Source organism: Eurosta solidaginis, chromosome 1, assembly GCF_040869045.1.
Source record: "Eurosta solidaginis isolate ZX-2024a chromosome 1, ASM4086904v1, whole genome shotgun sequence".
Classification (NCBI taxonomy): Eukaryota; Metazoa; Arthropoda; class Insecta; order Diptera; family Tephritidae; genus Eurosta; species Eurosta solidaginis.
The window spans coordinates 328135496-328157519 of NC_090319.1; positions in this window are offsets into that span (position 1 = coordinate 328135496).

Genomic DNA, 22024 nt, shown 5'->3' on the forward strand with positions numbered 1-22024 from the left:
TTTAACTGAATAGAGTTGTTGGGGGGGAAAAACCAAAAATCACGCTCAAAACCATTCATCTCATAAAATCATTTAAATAAATCGTGGTGCGGCTTAAATTATGCAACTTTTGATATTGCTGTTAGCAACCGTACGAACTATGCATATAAAAAGGTTTATGCTTTTGGGAAGATGTCGCTGATTTCTTTAAGGACCGTTGTTTCAATGCAAGTTTAAACTTCAGTCAAAGGTCACTTGCGAATTTGATCGATAGCATCAAATTATGCTGCTCTTTTCAATTCATGCGACTAAAAGGCCAAGGTTATACACTAATCAAATTTGACTGAACTTTAAAATCGCACTCAAAAACCGGGCCCTAAAGTAACTAGCTGGTTTCACAATAGACCCATGTTTTAACCCTAGGTCTTACGACTGTAAGAAGCCTTCTCAAGAACAGTTCTTAGGTTGATTGTGCTTGCAATAAGTTATGCTACACGAGAAGCGAATCAATCTTTAATCTTTGCTGGTGATCTGACAGATTTTAAAGTTTTTTTTTTTCTGTCTTAATGTTAATGCAACGCTTTTCGCTTCCACTCTGAGCTAAGGCGTAGAAGTGTAATGAAAAAAATAATGCGCCTCGAAGTGTGCAACACCTTTGTTATGTTTTTATTAGAATAAAAATATTTTTTTCGTGTTTTACCAAAACTTGTAATTTCACATAAATGCTAGGCACGCTGCTTAAGAATTGCCAAATATGGCAAGTAATTATTGTTGTTATTGTCTGCGCTGCACAACGCCCGCGCTGTAATTCAGTACCAAAAGTCATGAAACATTGTTGTGAATATACAACTTTTATAAAAACGTAAAATTACATTTATAACTATCTATAATTCTTTCATTCATAAGTATTTCGGGCTTTTGCTTGTTTTGTTTTTCTTTACAAGTACGTAAAACAAAGCATCATTAAGTTTATGCTTTTATAATGCATACTTTGAGGCGTTGAAAATTTTCTTGTGTTTATGTTGTCGTTGGTAGTGGGTGTTGTATTGTAATGTATTCTGTATTCCAGCACAAAATTAGTTCTTACAAAAACCGATTACGATAGTTTTTTTTATCGCAGAGTCTTCGGATCCTAGTGGTTTTTATCGGCTTATGATCGATTGGTTAAATAAGTGTCATCGGTTTTATATTGAAGCTGTATCGGTATCTTTTTCATAACAGACCGATGCATTATCAATAGCAGGCCGATAACAATTTGGTAACTCTTGGTTAAGAAATCAAACACTTCTATATACCTTTGTGTTATCAATGCAATAATATGTCAAAACTTATCGTTAAAAAATTGCTTTGTGCGCCGATAAAAGACTGGTGACACTACGATAACCTTTTGTTTTCAAATCGATAACTTTTCACTAAATAATCGATAACATTTTGATTATAAATCGATAACTCGTCGATAATAAATAAATGGATTTTTGGTAAAAAATCGATAAATTTTCAATAGTAAATCCATGACTTTCTGATAACAAATTGATAAACTTTCGATATCAAACCGATAAATTTTGATAACATCGTTAAATAATCGATAACTTTTAGAAAACAAGTGAAACGAAGTTGGGACTGAAATTTTATAAAAATCATAACTAGAACCGCAACAAAAATATGAACGGGAAAATGAAACCGAATTAGGTACTGAAACTTCAATCAAAATTTAACCCGGGACCCAACCCAGAGCAAGGAATGAAAGCGAACCATAATTTGAAACTTAAATCTAAATCGGAATCCAAGCCGGAACCGAAATAGGAAACGATTTTTAAGAGAAACCGAATACGGTACTGTAACTTAAGCCGGATCAAGCGGGCGACGAAGTCGGCACCAGAACTGATACTTAACCAAAATTGCTCTAGATTATGAGTGAAGATTCAAGTTTATAGATCATTGGCAATTCTCTTAAAATTGATCTCAGGATTCCCCGTTTGGTACCTATGTGACTTTCTACGATATTTAATGCACTACCGCAAGATTATATTTGATCCCTACTATTTCGCCACTATTTATGTACATCCGTGCAACACCTGACGCGTTTTTTTGTCACATGTGGTAAACTTTCACTGCCCTGTGACTGATCCCGAGATTCCCAATCTCATATCCTCCTCCAACCTGCACCTCCTACATCTGCTTTTACTGACAAGGCCAGAATGCAGCGTCCATTCAGAATACCCTCTTCTTAATGAAAAAACAACTTTGTTAGTCTAAGGTTGAACATGATCTTCGACACTTGGTAGCCCAGCGCTTTGTTGCACTTCTTTCCTGCTTGGTCGATCGTGTGCGGCTCTAGCCTTCTTTGAATCTTGTCCAATCTGATAAGAACGTCTACGGTGCATACTTCGAGCGATTCGACCTGTCTATCGCTTCGTCTGCCGTTTGAGCGCCTTCCACCGAAGAACAGGTAGGGAGCTGGGTAGTCTGTCCTTCCAATATTTTATGACGCTATACCACTATGCCGTATAGTCTGTGCTCCTTGCAGTCATTTGCGCTATGTTCTTCGACACCGGGTCTAAAAGTGGAATGTGAAGAATGGCATTCAATGCAGCCGGTGAGATTATCTTCTGGGCTGCCGTTATGCTAAGCATTGTTAACTTACATATCCCTTCTAAGATTTCTTCTACAGGGCCAAATTTTTTTTTTTAAAGATTTGTGACTATCTCGATCCCTGCTGCATCTAGAAAAATTTTTTTTTAATATTGCGCTCACAGTTTCAGATTGTCGGGAAGCGCGACGGCAAAATTTCCAAAGCTGCACAAATTTTAGACATCGAGTTCTCGGCGACACCTAGCGAAAGTTTTTTCGGCCACGTGGCATTTTCATCGGGACTTAAAGTATGTTCCAAACTTCATTACTTCAGCTCAACGAAAAGTTACGGAAAAAAGTATTGCGAAATTTCGCACATGCTACAAGGCGACAATTACTCCGAAACAATTATAAGGAAACTGTTATGCGTTTCCAACAGAGATACATATTTTATTCGCTGCAAAAATCATAACTCCAAATTTAATAATACTTAGTTGAACAGAGCTTACAGAGTATTTTAATTTTGTTCGCATAACGGTACCCCTCAGCGGCATAAATTAATCGAGATAGATATAAACTTCTATATATCAAAGTGATTTGGGCGAAAAAAGAAATTCATTTAGCCATGTCCGTCTGTCCGTAAACACGATAACTTGAGTAAATTTTGAGGTATCTTAATGAAATTTGGTACGTAAGTTGCTGAGCACTCATCGCAGTGGGTTGACCTTATGACGCATAATAGAAAATTAGTAAAATTTTGGACAATAGGCACCGCCCACTTTTAAAAGAAGGTAATTTAAAAGTTTTGCAAGCTGTAATTTTGCAGCTGAGTATGTAATGTTCGGTTACTCCGGAACTTAGCCATCCTTACTTGTTTTTTTGCCTTTCGTGTACTTTTTTTAACTACTAAGTATCATCAGTAAGAAAAAATCTTCATTAGCATTAATATTGAACGTAAAAGCCCACTCAGGGCGACTTTAATTTTTTAAAGCTGTTTTTACAATCCCTGGTTATTTTTGTAGTTGTGGTTTTTTGGTGACATTCTTAACAAAAGGTTTTGTTTAAGCTTCAAGCTAATATTTTTACAGCACAACTCTCATGTCTCCTTTTTACTACCTTTATATTAATTCCCTTTCATGTTTGTCCCCTCATTTCCATACGAATTTTTGACCCACGGAAAAGTCTTTTTCGGTAACCTCCCCTTGAGCTAGACACTTGATACTTAAAACATAGTTCAGATCTGGGGGATATTACAATGAAAGTGAAAAAAAAAAATATCAGATAGGTGGCGCACGGATCGAGATATACAGAAAATTTATTTTAAAATGGAATCCATGGTACTACAATTCGTGGAAAACAAAATGCCGCCAGGTGGCAGACGAATCGAGATAAACGAAAATCACTGAAAATCCTTGAAGAAACGCAAGGAATCTTGCGATCGGTTTTTAAGTAACTTCCTGGTGAGCTAGAGACTTGAAAATTGGGCCGTGAGTCAGAACCCGGTGACAATGCAATATTTGATCAAAAAAATTCCCCTAGGTGGCGCATGGGTCGAGATATTAGAAAAATTTATTTTAACTTGGGAATCTTTCAATCCATTTTTAACTAACTTCCCGGTTACCTAGAGACTTCCAACTTAGCACATAGTTCGAGACCCGGTGACAATACAATTTATAGAAAACAAAGTTCCGCTAGGTGGCATGCTAATTGTGATAACTACAAATCCCTGAAAAACGAGGGGAATTTTGCGATCGATGTTTGAGTAACTTGCCGGTTGGTAGAGACTTGAAACTTGGGCCGTGGGTCAGAACCCGGTGACAATGCAATATTTTATTAAAAAATTCCCCTAGGTGGCGCATGGATCGAGATATTATGAAAATTAATTTTAATTTGGGAATATTTCAATCCATTTTTAACTAACTTTCCGGTTACCTAGATCCTTGTAACTTAGCATATAGTTCGAGGCCCGGTGACAATACAATTTACAGAAAACAAGATTTCGCTAGGTGGCGCGCTAAGTGAGATAACTACAAATCCCTGAAAAACGAGGGGAATCTTGCGATCGATTTTTGGGTAACTTGCCGGTGAGTTAGAGACTTCAAATTTGGGCCGTGGGTCAGAACCCGGTGACAATGCATCATTTAATCAAAAAAAATTCGCTAGGTTGCACGCGGATCGAGATAGTAAGAAAACAAATTTTAATTTGGGAATCTTTCAATCCATTTTTAACTAACTTCCCGGTTACCTAGAGACTTGTAACTTAGCACATAGTTCGACACCCGACGACAATACAATTTATGGAAAACAAAGTTCCGCTAGGTGGCGTGCTAATTGAGATAACTAAAAATCCCTGAAAAACGAGAGGAATCATGCGATCGATTTCTGAGTAACTTCCCGATGAGCTAGAGACATGAAACTTGGGCCGTAAGTCAGAACCCGGTGACAATTCAATATTTTATCAAAAAAATTCCGCTAGGCGGCGCATGGATCAACATATTGAGAAAACTAGTTTTAAATTTGGAATCTTGCAATCGATGTTTAACTAACTTCCTGGATATTTAGAGACTTGAACCCTGAAATATAGTTTAAAACTCGGTGATAGTGCAATGTTTGATCAAACAATTTTAGCTACGTAACGCACAAGTCGAATTATTTAGAAGATTAGGCAATACCTTCATGGCTAGCCTCCTGAGTGTTGCAGGTGTTGTTCCGCCTCGTTGAAGGCCTAACTCAATGCACGTCCTTGCATACTTTTAGGCGTACCCGACTTTCACCACGATTCTTTCAGACTTTCAGGCGTATGCGTTTTTACCACGATTTTCAGCTGTTGCAAATTAAGTAGCTGACAAACGAGGTGGAATCCTCTTGTTATGATGCTAGGTGGATTTCTGTTGTTTTCGACAGTGTTGTCAGCGAAAATTCCACTAATTCTCTTAAATCTTGCTATTTTGATCAAATAAATAAAGATACGAATTTTCACTTAAGAACTACTTAAATTACTAATGAGAGTTGCAATTGGCTTTTTGTAGGTAGCACTAAAAAATTTAAAATAACCGTTACAGTTTTCAATCCCAAAATTCTTTTACAAGAGCTATTGTTAAAGTTTTTTAGTCAAAATTCAACAAGACTATGTCTGTATAAATTAAAGGAAAAATTGCCTTCTATTTTTTGGTCCATTTATATAAAGATAGTCCTTAAAATTTTTTTATCATCTTTTTATTTAGCTTCAACTTTTTTCTTTCACAAAATATCACCTACGCTTTACAGTTGAGTATCAGCAACTTCACATGTATTTTTATTTTGGAATTTTCTCTATATTTTTTACGGTATTTTTTATTGCCCTTTTATGACTCTCTTTTATTTGACATTTGGTTAAAACCCTTAAATTTGTATTATATTACGTAGTCTGGCACACAGTTTCTGCGAAATACTTTGGTTTGTTTAATTAAGTACTCTGCTTGGTTGGTACAAACTCATCCTTTTGCTTCTTGTCCTCGCCCTGGGGTATAATTTAATTGCAAATATTTTACCACATTCTCTTTTGACATTGAATATATTTTTTAAAATGTTTTCACATTTACACTTACCCTTTTCGTTTCATGTTTTTGTGGCTAAAGCTTTTGCATGAACAAGGCGTAAGCATCTTTCTAAGGATGTATACGAGTCGAAGTTTCGTGTATCGAAGTATGCATCACCCGAAAGTAAATCGTTGCTTCGCAGCAATTCACGAAATGATCAGAAGTCAGTGTAGCCCAGTTGGAGCAACCATCACTCAACCTAAACTAATCTAACAAACACTTGGATATTTTATAAAGAACAACTAAGTGAGTCACAGTTCGGCTCTAACCGAATACTATGTACTCGCTGTTAGCTTCCGACTTCAGTTTTCTGCCGCCAATATTATTAAAATTTATTTATAATATTAATCGGAGATAGAGAATACGGTAATTTGATATTCTCAGGAAAATTTTTGTTCGAGGTATGGCTCCAGTAACATGATGTTTGGCCATAGGAAGGGCGGAATCACGCCGGTTTTCTCATCTTAACAGCAAATTCGTAACAAAGTCGTGTCAACCCTCACACGCAGCTTCTTCGAAATTAATCCTACTTCAAAAAAGCTTTTAAAAGCATCGTAACAATTTTGACACACAGTTGGAACAATTTATATAGTAGGAAGCTTATGTCAAGGAGAAAGAGATGAAAGTGGTTCCAAAAATGTCCTTAATAATGGCAAAACTATTTTTTAAAGCCCACGAACTAAGCCCAAACAGGTCATAAAGTACTCCCTACAAAGCATCCCAAATTTGTATGAATGAGTCGCAAGAGATCATGAAAAATTATTTTGCAATAGTCCGGAACTGCTCTTGAAGTACATGAAATTATACGGGAGCTGAAATATTGCTATGGTTATCCCTAAATGTAACCGAAATAATCAAAAATTAAATCTTTTCCTTAATAGTTCCAATTGGACTATCTCAATCCATGGTATAAAAATTTGTTCAGAAATTAGCTGATTGTGGTACCAAATGGACATTTAAATCTCACGCAAATGGTCTCGAGATAAACGCAAAAGTGGTAGCGGAAGCAGCTCTGAAGTTGTGCCAAATCAAAGTCCAAAACAATCCTGAAATTGTTCCAAATAATCCTGTGTAGTTTCTAAATAGTCCCGAAACAAATATTTCTAAAGGAATTCTGCAAATTGTGCCACGAAGGGGAAAATATCAAAATGGTTCTCAAATACAATCGAACTAATACCGAAACATGATCCCGAAGTACATTTGAAATAGTGTTGAGATAATTTCATTTTGGTTCCGAAATAGTGAAAGCGACAGCAATTACGGAATGGTCTCGAAATAGAACAAAAAAATGCTTCCAAATAATCCGAAACTATTCTGAAGCAATCCCGAAGACGTCCCGAAACTATATCCAAGTGTTAACGAAATATTCCTAAAGTAGTTCCAAATTGGTGCTAAAATAGTCCCAAAGGTAGTTACAAAATAATCCCGTTATGGTACAAGCAAAAAAAATTAGAGATAGCTCCAAAATAAAACAAACAAACACGAACGAAACAGTAACGAAGTGGTTCTAATACAATCCTGAAGTACTATTGAAATGGTCCATAAAAGCCCTATTATTAATTTCAAATGGTATTCGAATAGTCTTCACATTGTGTCGATATAAGATAGAGATTAAACCGAAGACATCTCAAAATGGGTTTGAAGTGGTCCAGAAATAAGTCCAAAATATTCCGACTTGTTTCCCAAGTAGTTCCAAAATAATATCCAAATTAGTTCCGAAAAAGTGTCCAATGGTTGAAAGCGAAAGCAACTCTGTGTAATTTTCGAAAAATAGAAAAAAACACAGAATGTTCCATTATAGTCTAGAAGTATTTTGGAAAGAGCTCCGAAACGATCCCAAAACGCTACTGTAGTGGTTCTGATACAGTCCGGAAGAGGTATTATAATGGTCCATAAAAGTCATATTATTAACTAAATATGGTTTTAGAATAGTCTCGAAATTGTTGCGATATAATCAAGAAATAAAATTGGAGACAATCTTGAAATGGCTCTCAAATAGTGACGAAATAAGACAAAGAAGATTCCAAAATATTTCTGACATGGTCCAAAGCAGTTCCGAAATGGTACTAAAATAATCTCGAAATGGTGACGACATAATAATGTATTAGAGTTACTGCAAGACTTGGAGGTGTCTGAAAATTATCGATGTGGTCGGCAGGCATCGGTGCATTTCGAAGAACGTAACATCGAAACCCATAAGAATTAAACAAGAGGTACCACAGGATGGTGGGCATAAGACGCCCACTGTTGTCTAACTTTTATATTTCGGAGCTCCCTTCCTCACCAGAAGAAGTGACAACGGGCCCCGGCCCACCCATTGATGAGCTATGCTATAAAATTATCGACTATTTTCTTTTTTTTTCAGTAATTTTCACATCCCGAAATTTGGCATTGTCATCGACCAAATCCTCATCGAGCTTATTTACAACGTAGGCAAAGCAAATGTCGACCATGTTGGACATCCACGACGATGGCATTACACTACCATCTGTCCTAAGCCCAAAATTCTGAGTGTGCCGTTCGACCATGACCTATATTTTGGCGCGCATCCCCTACAATTTCAGCTAAACTGCAGAGCATCAACAACATCCTCATGTCTCTTGCCGGCATCACTTCGAACGAAGGTTAGCAACGCTCATAACCACTTAAAAACCAATTGGCCATCCGCCTGTTTACTAAGCGTGCGAGCTTGAAAGAAACACACTGGAGGAAACTACAGGCCTGTTAAAACACCGCGCAGAAGAGCTACGGGATGTTTTCTTATGTATACGAAAAAGAGGGAAATAAAATGCTGAACAAATAGTTTCTGTTGAACAAACAGAAACCCAGTCTTCGCAACAGAAAACTTGAAGAGATCCTGCTTCCTAGGAACTTAAGAAGTCATCACCGTAAGCACTATGAAAAAATCTGGCAAATAAAAGTCAGCTGTAAATCCCAAAAGAGCACGTCTTTTTGTGCTTAAAGATATCAACAAAAATTCGTCGGATGACTATGCCAAAAACTGCCCGGTGAATCTTCTTTCCTTTAGTTTTCCATATTTTCTCTCCCTCACCACTCCCCATCTCTACGCTCGCACTGGTCAACTTGAGACTAAAATTAATAAACCTTCTCAAGGAAATTCGAAGTTTCTGAACAGCACATAATTTTTTAAACATACCTTTTACGGGTTGTCAGATTTTTTGTCGTATATTAGGATGCCAAGGCTCTGCCGTACTTACCTGAAATTAAACAAAAAGGAGAAAAATGAGTCTTTGCACAAACTAAAAAAAACGTTCAAAATTTGTACTTAACCGCAGACAAATGTAATAAATAAAAGGCTATTGTTGGCATGCAAAAAAAATGAAGAAAAGTTGTTACAAAAGTATCTAGTAATTTAGTACGCGAACGCCATATCTGAAAGCTACAGCAAACAAAAGTTCAATCTCGTAAAACCAGCCACGCCCAGACGCAGGTATCTGCCACATTAATTCTTCACTAAAAAATGTTTTGACTCGAAAAATCTGCGGCAAGCGATATTGGCTGCATATGAGGCAAAAAAAAAACATCCCATTCAAACCGCAAGATGGCAAATAATCAAAAGAACAGACAAAATAAGAACATTAACAATGCAAAACACACAAAACTATTTTAACGTCTGTAGTAAAATTTTCTACGCGAATGTGTTTTTGGAGTAATTGTTTGTGGATTCCAATTCAAAAAAAGAAAAACACAAAAAAAGAGAAAATAACAACAACTCTTAACAAAACTGAGCAAGGCAGTAAAATGAAGTATGTGTGCATATAGAGCAAATGCCTTATGCGCCTAAAGGTAGACTATAAATATTTTGCAGGCAGCAAATGTGTTGGCATGCAAGGTCTCTGCCTAAACTGAAGAGGCTTAACTCGCACAACAAACGTTTACAAACAATACACTGCTCTTTGTATGGGTGAATATGAATGTATGTAGTAAACTAGCGATAGTGGCAATAATGTTGCAAACACAATAGAAACTTTAGATTGTTTGTGCAAATGTGGAAAGAGATTGTATGCATTCTTCGGAAGTAATGAATAGATGTATGTGTGTATGCATGAATGTGTTTTACCTTTTTCGCAAGGCATTCAGTGAAGTTAATGACTGTGCATTGTGGCATAGTGCAGTGACATGAGTATGCGCTCTCACCTTATAAGGCGTCATCACTCCAGATACTCAGCGCTCACGGGAGCGGCTGAGGCGTACAATACGAATTATTAGAAACATAAGAAGTCATGCTGAGTTGTTGTATGCGAAATTTTAAAGAGGTGATAACATTAACTATGAAATAAACAATTAAATAAAGAAATGCGTGGCGCGATATACCTACGAAGAGAATTTAAGCCGTGCATCCTTTCCAACTCTTTGTACAAATTGGCGGGACGATACCCACATGTTTTACGCCGACTCTGAACGGCTTCTGCAAGGGAGATGAGTTTTCACTAAGAAGATTTTCATGGCAGAAATACAATCGGAGTGTTTGCCAAATCACAGCTTAGGGGTGACTTCGCTTAGATAGAAAAACTGTTTTCTAATTGAAAAAACTTGTTTCTAAATTTTGATGCTCCTTTGTCCGGAATTTAACTCAGGATCTTCGGTGTGGTAGACGGAGCATGCTACCACCACACTACGGTGGCGTGGATAAAAGAGCTTTTCTTTTCTTTTGCTGGTAGACTTATTTTAAGAAAGTGTAAAATGTGACGAGTCGTCGATAAAAAACTAATAAAACGCCGATAGCAAATTGGAAGCACTCAGAGCAGAAATCGATAACTTTCCGATATCTCTTTGATAAAAAATCAATAACTTCTCTACAACAAATCGATAACTTTTCTATTGAATTCCGGAAAATTTTCGATAATAAATCGATAACCAATAACAAATACTCCGATAACATACGATAACTTTTCGATAACTTCCCCACATCGGTGACTTTTCGTTGGTATTATATGATAGGGTTAAATGTTTAGGGATTATTACAATCAAGAAACTGACCTTTAGACCTAATGTTAAAGATACGGCTAGGAAGGTGTGGTTGCCTTGTACTGCAGCAGGGCGGCTATGGGCTGGATATTGGTGCGCTCGGCAGTAGTGCACTGGCTTTAGGAGATGGTGATCAAAGCGATTCTGCTCTTTGAGGTGCTGGTCTGGTGGAATGCACTGGATACGGCGAGCAGCACCAAAATATTAGTGTCAGTACAACAGAGGGCGCTCTGGTTGGTATCATATCATGAACATAAGTCCCACAGATATTGCGGCAAATTCGGTTGTGGTACGATCTTTGGTCAGACTTCGTGACTTCTGACACTCTAGCCTTCTTACCAGGTTCGAACTGATCCGTGACAGAGCGGACCGAAAACTGCTACCAGTGCAACCGTCACCCAAATCATTCCACGATAATGAAATAGGGAAGAGGACTCATCTAAGACAGGCGACCAGTTAGCTTGTTCACGGATGGATCGAAGTTGAACATAAAGGTTGGTAGGGTGTCTTTGTCTAGAGCTAAATGTAAGCCGCAAGTTTAAGTTGGCTGATCACAGCAGCGTTTTCCAAGCGGAAGTTGCTGCGATTAAGTATGCGGTGGATGAAATATTATACCAGTGCCACTACAGTTAGGGAATTTAATACCTATTCTGATAGTCAAGCGGCTATTTTATGATTAATATTAAGTGGATCCCGGGGCACGGCGATATCCCTAGCAACTGTCAAACAGATCTGTTAGCACGCATCAGTGCAATGGAACCTGATGAAGATGGCTGTATGGATTTCGGGACTCCACTGGGCCCCTGTGGTATGCACCTGTATAGATGGGCGTCGAGTCAGCTCAGCAAGCGTGGAGCGGAGCTCTTGCAGGGACCAAAATCCTTCTGGCCAGAAGTGGATGGCCGGAGGTCTGCCCCAAATGATTGGGTTCATTTAGGCTCATCCATCAATGGTCATTGGGGTTTTGACAGGACACTGTTCAGTAGGAATATATGCGCTACATCTCAATATACTGGAAACCCCATCCTGCTGCAGCAGTAGGGGGGATTATGAATTACCCAGCTTTTGCCAGAACCAGGCGAAAGTATTTCGGTCACGACTCATTTGGATCTCCGAAGAATTTACCCAAGGTTGAGATCGATCTCATTAGAAACTATATCGTTGCGAAGCAACGACTCTCTAAGTATCTATAGCTACGTCAAAGATATTTTATGTGGTATCACAATGGACTTTCATAACCTAACCCTACCCTAGCCTTGCACATATCGTACGTTTACATTTTGGATTCCCTCATAGAGTGAGCAAAGATGTTTACACATCAACGGAGGGTTCGGTAGCAAGGGGTAAGTAAAGTCTTATTAAGGGCTTTTGTTAAAGTGTAGGGTAACAGATGTAAGACGTTGGAGCTAGGTGAAATATTTAGAAAGGGAGGGATGGTAGAGAGTTTATCACTCTCTCTTTACCTTCATACAATAGTCAGGACACGTACCTTTTAGATATGGCTAAATTAAGTCAAAAAATATAATGAAATGAAATCTAGAACTAAAAGTCTCATCATTAATTAAAAACATCTTCCTCTCATATCTCTTGCGTTATCATACACCGCATTATTTTTACCTACGCATATGCATAAAAGAGGGAATATAATATAATTTACACCCGCACACAAAGAGAGATAAGCAATAAGCTTGTCTTCAGTGTTGTCATAAACACTCCAGTATGCTAGAGCCTATTAAAGTCATACGTACACAATAATTTACAAAATATTTATGTGTGATGAAAATGTGTCTACAAAGTTTCAAAATAACTTGCGTAAACAAGGACAAAAACGCACACGCACACACACCTATGCAGTGTAAAATGAAAATGTGAAGATCCACACTGCCTACAGTTTTCCTTTATTAGTAAGGGGAGTAAGGAGAGTATAAGATGGGATGCATATAATTAAACAAAAGTCATTTGGGGGAAAATCATGAGTCTTATCAACATCATAATAATAATGTGCTTGTATGCGCCTAAAAATATGTTAATCCTTTTTACGTTGCGCTGCAATAAATGGCGCAAGGCAAAACAGGTTGATATAATTTTTTATTATTTTTGAATTTTTATTATTTTGTTTTGCTCTAATAATCATTAAATCGTGAAAAGCATCAAACAATGTAGCACTTTGGCACTGTTAGACAATAGGCGCTAACAAAGCATAGCTTTTAAGCCTAAAAGCAGGCTATAAAATGGTATATGTTTATTCCCTCGCTTTGAATTTTCGTAAAGCGAAAAATATATTTTTTTTGTTGCTTTACATATTTGTGCATTGTTACGTATGAGCCGGAAATTATAATTGCGGTTGCAGGAAATGTTGAACTGAATGTTAAATAAGTGGAAAGTTGCAGCGCAGAGAGTTGAGTATTGTTCAGTGTTGGAAAACAATGCGCTAGCAGCTGAGAGAAAATATAATTTGAAAGTCACAGTTGTGACGAAAAAGTAATTTGATACATACACAAAAGAAAGGGAGAAGGAAAACTATTATATCAAAAAAAACTTAAATTGGTTTACATGGGTGTGTTTAGGAAGCTGATAATCGTAATCTATAGCACACAAAAAAACACGGTGAGGTAGTCTGTTCTTTTCAAAAATTATCAATTCAAATCAATATTATACATGATAAACACGAGAGTCTAAGTTCGGACAAAACCGAACATTATACACCCAGCTGTGTGCTTTGATTTATACATACAACATTTTTTTTTTTAAGTGGGCGTGATCGTCAACCGATTTTGCTAATTTTCATTTAGTGTACATATAGTAGCAAGGCAGACATCCACATTTCAACTTCATATTTTCAACGCATTTTGATTTACGGCTTTCATAACTTTCGTATTTTCTTTTTTTAAATGTAAGCACTTCCAAGCCCATTTTTCCAAATTTTACCAATTTCTATATTGCATCAGAAAGTCAACGCATTATCAAGTTTCATCAATTTATCTGCCTTTGCTAATGAATAAGGCACTTTTTAGGCACTATTTCTATTATGATAAATTTGACTTAGGCAAGTCTATATCAATCGTCGATTTCCTTATGGCATAATATGCAACCATTATTCCATCAAAGTTGTAATATTTTTGTGTACAAACAAACGCTGGGTATAAAAATATTTCACACAATTTTAGGTCACTCTGTGTTCCACGCCAGATACCCTTTTCTGCACTCAGAAAAAAAAAATGTTTCAACATTTTTGCGACGTCCTATGGTTGAAGTTTTATTATTACTGTTCGAAGAATAAAAACGTAATGAGAGGAATTATTTCATGTGGTATGCAGGGTGATCCAAACTTGCGTTTACATACTTCATTAGTCCAGACGAAACAAAAAATACATTGTGCTAAGGCCAGTTATAGCATGTTCGAAAAGATGGAATGTCCCTTCAGTGAGTCATGCATTAAATATGCTTAATCTCTGTTGAATCTGTGCTTATTTGATAGATCACTTAGAATGTTATGTGTCTGAATTTTCCGATTCCAGTTAGAAAAACTTAAGTAAGCTTACAAAAATTTCTAAAAAAATTAATTTTTTCAATCCGCGTTTTAAGTAAAACTACGATAGCGAAAATATATATACATAACAATCCATTTTCCTCAAAGAAGTATTCCTTAGCATTTTGTGTAAAACGAATTAAAACAAGTTTTATAAAAAAAAGTTTTTTAAATATAAAAAACTAAATAAAAGTTATTAACCCCCATAATCACCCTGCATTTCGAATAAGAGATATATCTGGAATCTGAAAAAAAAACAGATATATCTGGAATCTGATTTTTTAGTCATCTTGTATTATAAGGAAGATTAACATTACGAAATTAAGACAAAAAGACATGTGTTATCATTTTTGAGTAACTCTGTGTTTAAAGTGCGATCGATATCGTAAGTGCTACAAAAATAAACCGTTTTTTTAAGTTGATACGAAAATTATAGATGTAGAAAAGAAAGTAATAAAGTATGTCAGAAATCATATGAATAGCATCTATTAAAAGTTTGGTGTCACCCTGTTTTTAATATATGACATTTTTTTTCTAAGTTAAATTTTGACTATTTTTCTGATTGCGTTTTAAGTCACTCTGTGTTTTATAAATGAAAAAAAAAATTTTAAAATAATAAACCATACAACGTAATTGAGTCGATCTGTGTTTCAAGTAAAACTATCTTAATTAAAATAAATATTATAATCTGGTTTCATAAAATTTATCTCTCAACATTTTGCGCAGGATGAAATTACAGCTTGTTTTATAAAAAATTTGATTCACTCTGTATTTTTATAAAAAATTAATATAAGTTATCCACTTGTTCTTCAAAAAAGTAGAAGAAAATATACTGCAAGATAAAAATAAAAAAGCATATTCCAGATATTTTGAGGCATCTTGTATTTTAAGGAATGTTAACATTACGAAACTAAGAAAACAAATGTGTTATCATATTTAAGTCGATCTGTGTTTTAAGTAAAACTATCATATTAATAATAAAAATAAATATTATAATCTGGTATCATAAAATTTGTGTCCCTCAGTATTTTTTATAAAATAGGAATAAACGTTATTAGAAATACTAAATCGATGTACTTGAAAAATAGTAGAATGAAATATACTTCAAAATAAAAAAACAAAAACAGATTCAGAAGGTTAGCATTAAGAAAATTTAAAAAAAAAATCATATTTGAGTTACCCTGTGTGCAAAGTGCGGTTATTACTATCGGAAGTTCTAAAAAAAAAAATATAAACTAAAACGATCTTTCCAAAGATGATACAAAGATCATAGGTTGGGAACTGTAAGTAATAAAATCTACATGAAAATCATATAATTAACAGCTTTTACAAGTTTTGAGTCACTCTGTGTAACACATATTTATTTAAGTTGTACCCTTTATGTGCTTGTCATGATAATAGCGGACTATTCCATGCTATGCGAATTAAAAAAGATTCTCTGACCTAAAGTTGCTTCTGAGTCTGATAAAAAAGCAAATTACATTTATTTTTTATATGCACCCTTTACACTTAATTTATCAGAATTTGTTATCTACTAAATTTATAGCTTCAAGTGTATAGCAACACCAGGCCCCCTATCGAATAATAGCGCCTAATCAAAGCAAGTTAATGTCTCATTAACAAGTCGCAAGTCGGATAGATCCTCACACGCAACACAATAAAAAAGTACAGCAACAAACACTTGTGTGTGTGTGTGTGTGTGTTTAGGTGTAAGAATTTCCCTGCAATAAATGCGATTAGTTAGGATGAGTCGCAAACGTATATACGACTATAGCCAGTTCTGATCTCTTTATGAGTGTGGAAGTGATCCCTTTTGGTTAAGAACGTGAAATGGAGAGACCAGTTGCAGCTGTTTATGACTGATCAAGTAGTATTGGACGGGTCCTCTTTATACCCCTACGAGTATTTTTAGACATTTCCTTTTCTACTCTTCTTTATACTCTTACGGGTACTGTTCGACATCATGTCCTCTTTGTACACTTTCGGGTATCGTTGAACAGATCCTCTTCGTACTCTACGGGCGATGCTAGACAGGTCCCTTACGTCAATTCTTACACATTTAATAAGTTTTAAAACTCTAAAACAATATGTTTGTTTGGTATTATTATTGACGAAAAATAAAAATTTAACAAATACTCTGAGTATTTTGGGCTTTGTATAGGGTTTTGCATTTTTCTGAAATAATTTGTTCAATTCCATTAAATTTTATTTTTAATTGGCTACATAAAAATTCGTTCAAACTGACTAGTCGCAATTGTACTGAAAAGGAACAAGAGGGGAACAATTATACCCACATATAGAGATTACTCGCAAACCGCTCTCTTTAGGAATTAATCGCACGATTTTTTGCAGGGTAAGGACTTCATATGAAAGCATTTAATGAAAATGCTAATGTGATTGTGCGTGTCATCAGAGTGTAATCAGAAAACGCCGCAGGCAAGTTAAGTGCTTATGAGTGCTTAATTTTATAGTCATAACTCATTTTGTTATTTTAATGAGGCGTTTGTTATCTACAAGGATATTTAGATACATACATACAAAAGAAAACATATGGAAATATGAAAAAATTAAAAAAAAAAAAAATTTACCTAAGCAAACAATTCAAAATTCACATTCATAACATCCTTCACACATTCTTGCGTGTATAAAAAAAAATTATAATTGGCGTTATTTACATCCGAGTAGATTTAGGCCGAGCTACAATTAAATTTACGTCATACTCTTTAAAATTTTCCCTACACATTGGCAGAACGGGGCCTACATGTTTTATGCCGCCTGCGAATGTCAGCTGCAAGACAGATGAATGTTCAATAAGAAGCTGTACATGGAAGAAATACATTCTGGGAGTTTTTGCCATATCACCACGCAGAGGCGACCACGCTAAGAAAAACTTATTTCTTATTGAAAAAAACATTTTCTAAATTTTTGCGGTCACTTTGTCCGTGACATGAACCCAGAAGTTTAGGTGTGGTAGGCGGAGCACGCTACCACCACCCAACAAATACAAACACTCGCGCTGCTTTCGTGTCAGAAAAGCTTTTCTTTTGTTTCGTCAATAATTAAATACTAAGCAGTGTGTAGAAAGTAGAACAAAAAGTAAAACGGAAAAACAAGAAGCCAAAAGCGTAAAATTCCAAATCACTTGACGGCTGCTTTGTTTGCTGTCTTATGGAAATCTTTTTATTTACAATACATACGAACAATAATTTTTGTTTTAGTACAGACATTTCCATCATAAATCATTGCGCGTGTTTTTTCGCTTTGTTCTATTTTAAAATTTCCACAAAATTAACCTTTCATAAGTCGACGACGAAGATGTGGATGAGTATGTAGAATATGCGAGGATGTAGAGAAAATTGCAAGCAATAAGCATTTTGAAACAAAGTACCTGGGCGACCGAACTTTTCTCGGCAACGTTTCGTTGTGCTGAGAAGTCTTTCTAATAGTAATCTGTGAGAAATTGCAATTATTCACTTAAAAGAAAATTATTTAAAATTAAGTCGAATCATGTGTAAGATTTGTTACGAAGATTTTTAACTTTAATGTTCTCCTTTAAAGCTTTAATAGAATATGAGTAAGTAGAGTACTATTTCGTGTAACTACCCCAACCCTAAATGGCAACCCTATCCAAAAATGTCCGTATTGTAATGCGGAGTTAAATACCTTTCGTTTGATACCCACATCGGCATATCTCATGCAATTTTTTTTAATTTTGAATAGGTGGCAACCCTAAATGGCAACCCCACTTAAAATGTCCCTATTGTAATGTGAAGTGAAATACCTTTCGTTTGATACCTATATCGGCATATCTCATGCAATTTTTTTTAATTTCGAATAGGTGGCAACCTTGTGAAACATTCTGAATGGCAACACCTAGGTAGAAAGTCTTACAAGGTGATACATTACCTCTGTGCCAAATTTCATTTAAATCGGTTGAGCCGTTCCCGAGATCGTTTGGCTATACAAACAAACAAGAATTGCTCGTTTAAAGTAATAAGATAAACGCTCTGTAGTAATTTGGCAATCAAGTTTTCTGAAAGCTCTGGAAATTAAAGACCTAAATGCATGAATGTTTTTCTGTATGAGGAAGTTATTAGATAATGGAGCAGAGATAGTGATAGGTAGAGGGAGTGGCAGGGGCAGTGAAAGCGACAGAGAGATGGAAAAGGCGCTGGAGTGAGCGGAGAAAGAAAGAATGATCGTGAGCAATTGAGTTGCTGAAGTGAAGAAGCGGCATTCTTCGTCGTTTATACTGACTAGCTTCATTGACTTTGGCGTTAGAGAGAACACTGATCTTACCTTTAAGCTTCATATCGAAGCTTATGTGAGTCACTCTAAGTAATTTTTTACTTTTATGAAAGGATCAATAGAATAGGAACTCCCATGAGAGTAAGGCCGTTATATTTTATATGCATATTTTAATAAATCTTTGCGAACAAACGAAGGTGATCCTCAATTCAAAGTTGGTTCCCAACTGACCATAACCTTGAATTTGTATTATTGTTTTGGATGTAGGTGTTACAAACGCATTCATGAAATTGAAGCTGGTAACATTAGTGAGAATGTCAACCTGTGTGACTTTGGCGTTAGAGAGAACACTGATCTTACCTTTAAGCTTCATATCGAAGCTTATGTGAGTCACTCTAAGTAATTTTTTACTTTTATGAAAGGATCAATAGAATAGGAACTCCCATGAGAGTAAGGCCGTTATATTTTATATGCATATTTTAATAAATCTTTGCGAACAAACGAAGGTGATCCTCAATTCAAAGTTGGTTCCCAACTGACCATAACCTTGAATTTGTATTATTGTTTTGGATGTAGGTGTTACAAACGCATTCATGAAATTGAAGCTGGTAACATTAGTGAGAATGTCAACCTGTGTGAGAATTATTGGGCTTTTTTTCGAAAGCTTCGAATTTTTTCTGTTCGCTTAGAAACAAATTTCAATTAAAAGGCAAAAGCAAATTGAACAACTCGCTTAATTTGCTTTTGTTTTTTAATCGAGACTTTTTTCTAAGCAAGCAACAAAAACTTTGAAGCTTAGAAAAAAAGAGACGCACATTGTTCTGTGAAACGATGAAGTGAAAAAATATACATTATTTTCGAATTATTTTTCATTTCACCGCTCAATAGTAGAAGAGTCAAAAACGTGCAAACTCGTTTTATGCAGCATCAGATTAATCGTCAGCAAATTAAATCGGTACAAATAAAGAAGCGGGTACAATACCGTAGCGAATCTCCTGAATTCCTCGTTGATTCGGCGCCTTCAGTTAGCTTTCGATTTATTGAACTGTCGAATAAATCTACGCAAATGTTGGTTAACAGCACTACTATGGTAGTAAGCTTACACAATTTAATGTATTCGCGTACTTCACTTGTAGTGTGTTAAAATCAAACTGATTGTTTATCACTTGGACTGCGCTGCTTTTATACTCCCAATTGCCTCATTTGCCTACATATTCCTTAGAGTATCTAAACTTTTCGCGAGCAGCCTTCTGCATTAGTTGTCTATTAAATTCTCTCATCGGCTGCATCGCTCATTTGTTATTTTATATATTATATCTGTAGTTTTTGTAAGGCAATATGCGGTCTTTATTGCTGTTTCATGAGTTTGTAATTCCGTATGTGCTCTAAGCTGCTGTTAAGATGTATGTGTGCCTATTTCCTATTTCATTTGCTTGCTTTGCTGTTTTCGTTGTCCAGCAGTTATTACTAGCGGCGTAGTGACGCATAGATACTGCTAATATTCGTCACAATGCTATAAATTTTCAAGAGAAGATCAAACACTTTTTGATAAAAAATCGATGTCTCTTCTATAACTTTTCGTTTATAAATCTTATTTTTTTTAAATAAATGAATTTGTCTCAATCGCTAAATAGCCGATAAACTTTGTTTTCGGTAAGAGACGTATAACACTTCGATAAGAAATCCGACGTTTGTTATCGATAGCAAATTTATAATTTTTGATAAAAAATAACCCATCAATACCTCGTCCAGGTCCGACGAGAGGGCGAGCCGAGGGGGTCATTTACTCCGGGCCCGGGCTTTGGAAGGCCCGGGAATCTCAAAATGATATTCAAGCTTTCTGCTTACATAAAATAAACAAACCACACCTTTAATCACCTTTCGTCGATAGCAATCATTTTAAATTTCAACAAATTTCTTAACGGGTCTGCACCCCGCATAAGGTGTTGTTCGTTTTTGGCGTCGGCTTTGTAACATAAAGTTGAATTTGTTTTCTGTTGGAGCAGAAAAATTTGGTATGATGCAAATTATTATACAGCGATATGCATGTATGCATGTGTACCAACCTGGGTCGATTTGTGTGGACGAAGGTTAACCGATATCGCGTCATCGATTTTTCGATAGGATTTGGGCTCAGGAAAAAAAGTTCCACTACACCCCAACAAAATAATTTTCGAGCCTGCGATAAAAAAATGGCGAAAGAGTCAATTTTTCGATCAAAAGACTCCCCAAACCCAAAAAATACTTTTTTTTCAAAAAAAACTGTTGTAAAAACGTTGGCGATAACAGTTTTTGAAAAAAAGTATTTTTGGGTTTTGGAGAGTGTTTTGGTCGAAAAATTAACCCTTTCGCCATTTTTTTTTCGCAGGCTCGAAAATTATTTTTTTGGGTATGCGTAATGGAACTTTTTTTCCTGAGCCCAAATCCTATCGAAAAATCGATGGCGCGATAACGGTTAATAAATCGACCCAGTCCTCTGTATACGCTTGAATATACATGTATATTAGGGCGGGTCGATTTAAAAATTCAAGGGATCAAAATAAGAAACTTTTCCGAAGGAACCATACCTCTAAACCAAATTCTGATGTCCCCCCTTTGGGTCGAACTTTTGGGTAGGGGCAATTTCAATTCTACCTGCTATGTCTTGTGGTGGCTTAAAAAAAACAACACAAGCAATTTTACGATCTGCAATTGTGTCACAGTGATACCTTCATTTTTTAAAACGGTTGAATAAAAAACCCACACAACTATGTTTACGACATGCAAATGCATCACAGTGATGCCTTGGTTTTAAAAGGGTTGTAAAAACGCTAATTTCTAATAATTTTTTTTTAATTTCTTTTCTATTACTAAGTTAAATTCATTTTTTCATTTACATATGTTCTGACTAAATGAATTTCTAAAGAGAAAAATAAACTCCAAAAAGAAAAAACATAGGCATTTCAAAGTGGAATTTTTCAAAATTTGCCCCTACCACCCAAAGGGGGGACATCAGAATTCGTTTTACATGTATGGTTCCTTCGGCAAAGTTCTTTTTTTTGATCCCTAGCATACGATTTTCACAGAGCAATGGGCGATTTTTTTGCCTCCCCACAAATCGGCCCGGCCTAATGTATATGGGGTATTCCAT